General features: G+C 52.4%; 1 protein-coding gene across 1 annotated transcript in view; it reads left to right on the top strand.

Annotated features, from left to right (window-relative positions):
• Positions 1–587: 587 nt before the first annotated feature.
• LOC139240587 (caM kinase-like vesicle-associated protein) overlaps positions 588–7804 on the top strand; it is a 33472-nt gene continuing 26255 nt past the window's right edge. The window contains exon 1 of the mRNA XM_070869132.1: positions 588–684. The gene's annotated coding sequence lies outside the window, so the exon portion shown is untranslated. The remainder of the gene's footprint in view (positions 685–7804) is intronic.

The raw sequence follows: 7804 nt of genomic DNA, 5'->3' as shown, positions 1-7804 counted from the left end.
GAGGGAGCGTCGCACTGTCGGAGGGGGCCGTCTTTCGGACGAGACGTTAAACCGAGGCCCCATCTGCCCTCTCGGGCGGACGTAAACGATCCCGGGGCCACTATACCGAAGTAGAGCAGGGGGAGTTCTCCCCGGTGTCTTGGCCAATATTTATCCCTCAATCAGCATAACAAAAACAAGATTATCTGGGTCATTATCACATCGCCGGGTGTGGGAGCTTGCTGTGCGCAAATTGGCGTTTCCCACATTACAACGGTGAGCGCACTCCGATAGTACTTCATTGGGTGTGAGGCGCTTTGAGACGTCCGGTGGTCGTGAAAGGCGCTATATAAATGCAAGTTTCTGCCCCTCCCCCAGTCTCTCTGTCTCTTTCCCTTTCTCTCTCTTAAATCTCTTTATCTCTCTCACTCCATCAGCAACCTATCTCTCTCTCTCTCTGTATCTCTCACTCCACCAGCACACTATCTCTCTCTCTCTTTATTTCCATCTCTATCTCTTTCTATCTCTCACTCCACCAGCACACTATCTCTCTCTCTCTCTTTATTTCTATCCCTCTCTCTCTCTCGCTCTCACAGTGAGCCCACAATGTTCTTCCACTGCTCAACAACCAGGCTGCTGTGACATACCGTGGAGCCCCAGGTTGTCAGCGAGTTGGGGAAAAGGATAACCTCCCTGTGAAACCAGGTAGGAGGAGTTGGGGGGTGGTGGGGGGGGAACGGAGGGGTGAGGAGGGGGGGGTTTGTGTACGAGTGTGGGAGCCAGTTGCCCAGGGCTGAATTAAGCCAGTTTTAAGATCATTCTTCCGGGGCTTAAAAGATATATCTTGCAGCGGCTGGAGGTGTGAGATGTGTGATTCTTTCTGATCAAAGCTCTCTCGTTGCACATCAACAGCACTGGGTGATTTTTACAGCCCATGTCAGCTCTGAGGGAGATCGGACCAGTGTCTGCCAGTGCCTCTCCCCCAAAACTCCCAGTCTCTGCAGTTTCACTCTGTTCATTCTCTGTGAGGTTTTGTGTGTGTGTGTCATTACATTGGAAGGACGGAGAGGGAGAGAGAGAGACACACAATAAGAGGTACACGTACAGACACACACATACAGACGGAGAGACAGGCAGAGAGACGTACACACACACACACACACTGACGGAGCGACCTGGACACACAGAGTAAGAGATACACATACAGACACACACACACGCACACAGACTGAGAGACAGAGAGCCTTGAATATAGACACACACACACACACACACAGACAGAAAACGGGACACTTCAGAGAGAGAGACAGACAGAGAGTGGGACAGAGAGAAAGACAGAAAGAGAGGGACAGACAGAGAGAGAGAGATACAGAGAGGGACACACACACACACAGAGACCAAGGGAGTCAGAGAGAGAGAGAGACAGAGAGAGAGAGAGAGACGGAGCGAGAGAGAGAGACAGAGAGAGAGAGAGAAGACGGAGCGAGAGCGAGAGACAGAGAGGTAGTCAGAGAGAGACGGAGAGGGAGTCAGAGACAGAGAGGGAGAGACAGAAAGAGACAGAGACAGAGCGAGAGAGGGGGAGAGACAGAGAGAGAGACAGACAGACAGACAGAGAGAGAGAGGCAGAGACACAGAGTGACACAGAGAGAGAGGCAGAGAGAGAGAGAGGGAGAGACACAGAGCGACACAGAGAGAGAGAGGCAGAGACACAGAGCGACACAGAGAGAGAGACAGAGAGAGGCACAGACACAGAGCGACACAGAGAGAGAGCGAGAGAGGGAGTCGGAGAGAGAGAGAGACAGACAGAGAGAGAGAGACAGAGAGAGAGAGAGAGCTCGAACAGCAGACGCGAGAGTCAGAATGAGCGATGGTGAATGTGAACCAGGGAGACGGTGATTCAGAGACAGGCGGTGGATACTCAGAGAGGAGATGAACACAAGAAATCGAGAGAGAGAGAAAGAGTTGGAGGAACGAGAGAGAGCTGGGGGGCGGGGAGCGAGCAGAGAAGCGGAGCGCCAGATGGGTGCCCGATCAGCAGAGCAGTTAACCCCTTCGCCCAGATGGGCCAGACACCTGCTCCCCCCAGGCCACCTCCCACCCCCTGGATCCCCTCGGCTTCTGACTGACAATTGCTGATCATTAATTCGCGGCCGTTTGGAGTCAGCTCCCGTTCAACGAGCAAAGATCCCGAGTGCAAGGTGCTGGGACGAAACCTCGTGATGGGGGAGGGGGCAAACAGACGGGCTATTCGACTGTTGGGGCGGCACGGCCCGCCCATGTCCTCGCCCTCCCCCTCATCCCTGCTTCCCTCAACACCACACCTCGCCCTCCACGCACTGCAAGAAGGCACTGAGGCCAACTATAGAGGTCAACCATCCCCCTTGCCCCCACCCCCGCAACCCCTCAGGCTAACCCTTGACCTTTCCCCTCGTGCTGCTATCCCCCAACAACAACTTAACAACTTTAATTTATATAGCGCCTTTAACGTAGTGAAACTTCCCAAGACGCTTCACAGGAGTGTTATAAGACAAACATAAAATTGACCCCGAGACCCAGAAGGAGATATTAGGGACAGGCGACCAAAAGCTGGGTCACAGAGGGAGGTTTTAAGGAGCGTCTTGAAGGAGGAGAGAGAGGCGGAGAGGTTTCGGGAGGGAGTTCCAGAGCTTGGGGCCCAGGCAACAGAAGGCACGGCCACCGATGGTGGAGCGATTATAATCAGGGATGGCCAGGAGGGCAGAATTAGAGGAGTGCAGAGATCTCGGGGGGTTTTGGGCTGGAGGAGGTTACAGAGATAGGGAGGGGTGTAGGGGCTGGAGGAGGTTACAGAGATAGGGAGGGGTGTAGGAACTGAAGGATATCCTTCTTAGATGGGAAATTGTGTGAGGGAAATTGATGGGATTGAAGGCCGATAAATCCCCGGGGCCTAATAGTCTACATCCCAGAGTACTTAAAGAAGTGGCCCGAGAAATAGTGGATGTATTGGTGATCATTTTCCAACAGTCTATTGACTCTGGATCAGTTCCTATGGACTGGAGGGTAGCTAATGTAAAACCACTTTTTAAAAAAGGAGGGAGAGAGAAAATGGGTAATTATAGACCGGTCAGCCTGCCATCAGTAGTGGGGAAATGTTGGAATCAATTATTAAAGATGAAATAGCAGCGTATTTGGAAAGCAGTGACAGGATCGGTCCAAGTCAGCATGGATTTATGAAAAGGAAATCGTGCTTGACAAATCTTCTCGAATTTTTTGAGGATGTAACTAGCAGAGTGGACAAGGGAGAACCACTGGATGTGGTGTATTTGGACGTTCAAAAGGCTTTTGACAAGGTCCCACACAAGAGATTGGTGTGCAAAATCAAAGCACATGATATTGGGGGTAATGTACTGACGTGGATAGAGAACTGGTTGGCAGACAGGAAGCAGAGAGTCGGGATAAACGGGCCCTTTTCAGAATGGCAGGCAGTGACTAGTGGGGTGCCGCAGGGCTCAGTGCTGGGACACCAGCTATTTACAATATACATCAACGATTTAAATGAAGGAATTGAGTGTAATATCTCCAAGTTTGCAGATGACACTAAACTGGGTGGCAGTGTGAACTGTGAGGAGGATGGCAAATTCAGTACAGTGTGGTTAAATGTGAGGTTATCCACTTTGGGGGCAAAAACACGAAGACAGAATATTATCTGATTGCGGCAGATTAGGAAAAGGGGAGGTGCAACGAGACCTGGGTGTCATGGTACATCAGTCATTGAAAGTTGGCATGCAGGTACAGCAGGCGGTGAAGAAGGCAAATGGTATGTTGGCCTTCATAGCGAGAGGATTTCATTATCGGAGCAGGGAGGTCTTACTGCAGTTGTACAGGGCCTTGGTGAGACCACACTTGGAGTATTGTGTTGAGTTTTGGTCTCCTAATCTGAGGAAGGACATTCTTGCTATTGAGGGAGTGCAGCGAAGGTTCACCAGACTGATTCCCGGGATGGCAGGACTGACATATGAAGAAAGACTGGATCGACTAGGCTTATATTCACTGGAATTTAGAAGGATGAGAGGGGATCTCATAGAAACATATAAAATTCTGACGGGATTGGACAGGTTAGATGCAGGAAGAATGTTCCCGATGTTGGGGAAGTCCAGAACCAGGGGTCACAATCTAAGGATAAGGGGTAAGCCATTTAGGACCGAGATGAGGAGAAACTTCTTCACCCAGAGAATTGTGAACCTGTGGAATTCTCTACCACAGAGAGTTGTTGAGGCCAGTTCGTTAGATATATTCAAAAGGGAGTTAGATGTGGCCCTTACGGCTAAAGGGATCAGAGGGTATGGAGAGAAAGCAGGAAAGGGGTACTGAGGGAATGATCAGCCATGATCTTATTGAATGGTGGTGCAGGCTCGAAGGGCCGAATGGCCTACTCCTGCACCTACTTTCTATGTTTCTGTGTTTTAACCGCCTTATCTACCTGGCCAGGTACCCTTGGTGATCTGTGGACGTGTAGTTGTACAAAATTGATGTCAGTGTCCCCTGTCGGAAGGAAAGGTCCCAGCGAGAGCTGTACAGAGCCCTGGTTGGACCACACCTGGAGCACTGTGAGCAGTTCTGGGCCCCACACCTGAGGGAGGGTATCCTGTCCTCGGAGGGAGCTCAGTGGAGGTTCACCAGAACGTTACCCAGACTCCAAGGCGTTAAGTTACGTGGAGAGCTTACACAAACTCGGGTTGTATTCCCTGGGATTGAGAAGGTTCAGGGGCAATCTGATCGAAGATTTCAGGATATTGAGGGGAACAGGTAGGGTGGATAGAGAGAGACTATCTCTGCTGGTTGGGGAGTCGGGAACGAGGGGGCATAGGCTAAACATTCGAGCCAGACCTTTCAGGGGTGAAGTTAGGAAACGTTTCTGCACACACAGGGCGGTCGAACTCTCTTCCGCAAACGGCAATCGATGCAGGAGGTCAATTGTTCATTTTAACTCTTTGAGATTAGTCGATTTTTCTTAACCGAAGATATTAAGGGATATAGGCCACAGGCGGGTAGATGGAGTTAGGTCACAGATCAGCCCTGATCCCATTGAATGGCGGAGCGGGCTCGAGGGGCTGAACGGCCTCCTCCTGTCCCTAATGTAACAGGCTCGAGGGGCTGAACGGCCTCCTCCTGTCCCTAATGTAACAGGCTCGAGGGGCTGAACGGCCTCCTCCTGTCCCTAATGTAACAGGCTCGAGGGGCTGAACGGCCTCCTCCTGTCCCTAATGTAACAGGCTCGAGGGGCTGAACGGCCTCCTCCTGTTCCTAATGTACCTCGTGTGAGCTGAGATTAAAGGTACGACAACAGGACTCAGTGTCCCTGTGGTTAAGCGAGGGTTAGAATTGGCCCTTACAGTTAAAGGGATCAAGGGGAGGAGGTTATCCATTTTAGAGGCAAAAACACGAAGGCAGAATATTATCTGAATGGCGGCAGATTAGGAAAAGGGGAGGTGCAACGAGACCTGGGTGTCATGGTACATCAGTCATTGAAAGTTGGCATGCAGGTACAGCAGGCGGTGAAGAAGGCAAATGGTATGTTGGCCTTCATAGCGAGAGGATTTGAGTATAGGAGCAGGGAGGTCTTGCTGCAGTTGTACAGGGTCCTGGTGAGGCCCCACTTGGAATATTGTGTTCAGTTTTGGTCTCCTAATCTGAGGAAGGACATTCTTGCTATTGAGGGAGTGCAGCGAAGGTTCACCAGACTGATTCACGAGATGGCCGGACTGACATGAAGAGAGACTGGATCGACTGGGCCTTTATATATTGGAGTTTAGAAGAATGAGAGGGGATCTCATAGAAACATAAAAAATTCTGACGGGACTGGACAGGTTAGATGCAGGAAGAATGTTCCCGATGTTGGGGAAGTCCAGAACCAGGGGTCACAGTCTAAGGATAAGGGGTAAGCCATTTAGGACCGAGATGAGGAGAAACTTCTTCACTCAGAGAGTTGTGAACCTGTGGAATTCTCTACCACAGAAAGTTGTTGAGGCCAGTTCGTTAGATATATTCAAAAGGGAGTTAGATGTGGCCCTTACGGCTAAAGGGATCAAGGGGTATGGAGAGAAAGCAGGAATGGGGTACTGAGGGAATGATCAGCCATGATCTTATTGAATGGTGGTGCAGGCTCGAAGGGCCGAATGGCCTACTCTTGCATCTGTTTTCTGTGTTTCTATGTTAGAGGCTGGAGGAAGTTACAGAGATAGGGAGGGGTGTAGGGGCTGGAGGAGGTTACAGAGATAGGGAGGTGTGTATTGGCTGGAGGAGGTTACAGAGATAGGGAGGGTGTAGGGGTTGGAGGAGGTTACAGAGATAGGGAGGGGTGTAGGGCTGGAGGAGGTTACAGAGATAGGGAGGGGTGTAGTGGCTGGAGGAGGTTACAGAGATAGGGAGGGGTGTAGGGCTGGAGGGGGTTACAGAGATAGGGAGGGCTGGAGGAGGTTACAGAGATAGGGAGGGGTGTAGGGGCTGGAGGAGGTTACAGAGATAGGGAGGGTGTAGGGGCTGGAGGGGGTTACAGAGATAGGGAGGGGTGTAGGGACTGGAGGAGGTTACAGAGATAGGGAGGGGTGTAGTGGCTGGAGGAGGTTACAGAGATAGGGAGGGTGTAAGGGTTGGAGGAGGTTACAGAGATAGGGAGAGGTGTAGGAGCTGGAGGGGGTTACAGAGAGTGGGAGGGGTGTAGGGGCTGGAGGGATTTGAAAACAAGGATGAGAATTTTGAAATCAAGACGTTGCTTAACCGGGAGCCAATGTAGGTCAGCGAGCACAGGGGGTGATGGGACTGGGTGCGAGTTAGGACACGGGGGGCAGCCGAGTTTTGGATCACCTCTAGTTTACGTCGGGCAGATTGTGGCAGGCCAGCCAGGAGTGTGTTGGAGTATAATGGAGTATAATGTGCGAAAATGTGAGGTAATCTACTTTGCCAGAAATAATAGAAAAGCAAATTATAATTTAAATGGAGAAAAACTGCAAAGTGCTGCAGTACAGCGGGACCTGGGGGTACTTGTGCATGAAACACAAAAGGATAGGACGCAGGTACAGCAAGTGATCAGGAAGGCCAATGTCGGAGGGGCGGTACTGATGGAGCGCCGCACTGTCGGAGGGGCGGTACTGAGGGAGCGCCACACTGTCGGAGGAGCAGTACTGAGGGAGTGCCGCACTGTCGGAGGGGCGGTACTGAGGGAGCCCCGCGCTGTCGGAGGGGCGGTACTGAGGGAGTGCCGCACTGTCGGAGGGGCGGTACTGAGGGAGCCCCGCGCTGTCGGAGGGGCGGTACTGAGGGAGTGCCGCACTGTCGGAGGGGCAGTACTGAGGGAGTGCCGCACTGTCGGAGGGGCGGTACTGAGGGAGCCCCGCGCTGTCGGAGGGGCGGTACTGAGGGAGCGCCGCACTGTCGGAGGGGCAGTACTGAGGGAGCCCCGCACTGTCGGAGGGGCGGTACTGAGGGAACGCCGCACTGTCGGAGGGGCGGTACTGAGGGAGCGCCGCACTGTCGGAGGGGCAGTACTGAGGGAGCGCCGCAGTGTCGGAGGGGCGGTACTGAGGGAGCCCCGCGCTGTCGGAGGGGCGGTACTGAGGGAGTGCCGCACTGTCAGAGGGGCGGTACTGAGGGAGTGTCATACTGTCGATGGTCTGCCCTATATATGCTCAGCTCTCTCAAAGCAGGGCACATGGTTGCTTTCAACGAAATGGTTTTGGGACTGGGGGTGGGGGGGAACGAAGGCAAGATTTAGACTTAAACCCTGGCGGATTAAAGTTTTAGCCGTGTGTGGGATGATGGTGGGATTAGGATCTGTCGGTTTGAG

The sequence above is a fragment of the Pristiophorus japonicus genome, chromosome 32 (assembly GCF_044704955.1).
Source record: "Pristiophorus japonicus isolate sPriJap1 chromosome 32, sPriJap1.hap1, whole genome shotgun sequence".
Taxonomy (NCBI): domain Eukaryota; kingdom Metazoa; phylum Chordata; class Chondrichthyes; family Pristiophoridae; genus Pristiophorus; species Pristiophorus japonicus.
The sequence above is the reverse complement of the archived record's forward strand: the minus strand, read 5'-3'. Positions and strand labels throughout refer to the sequence as shown.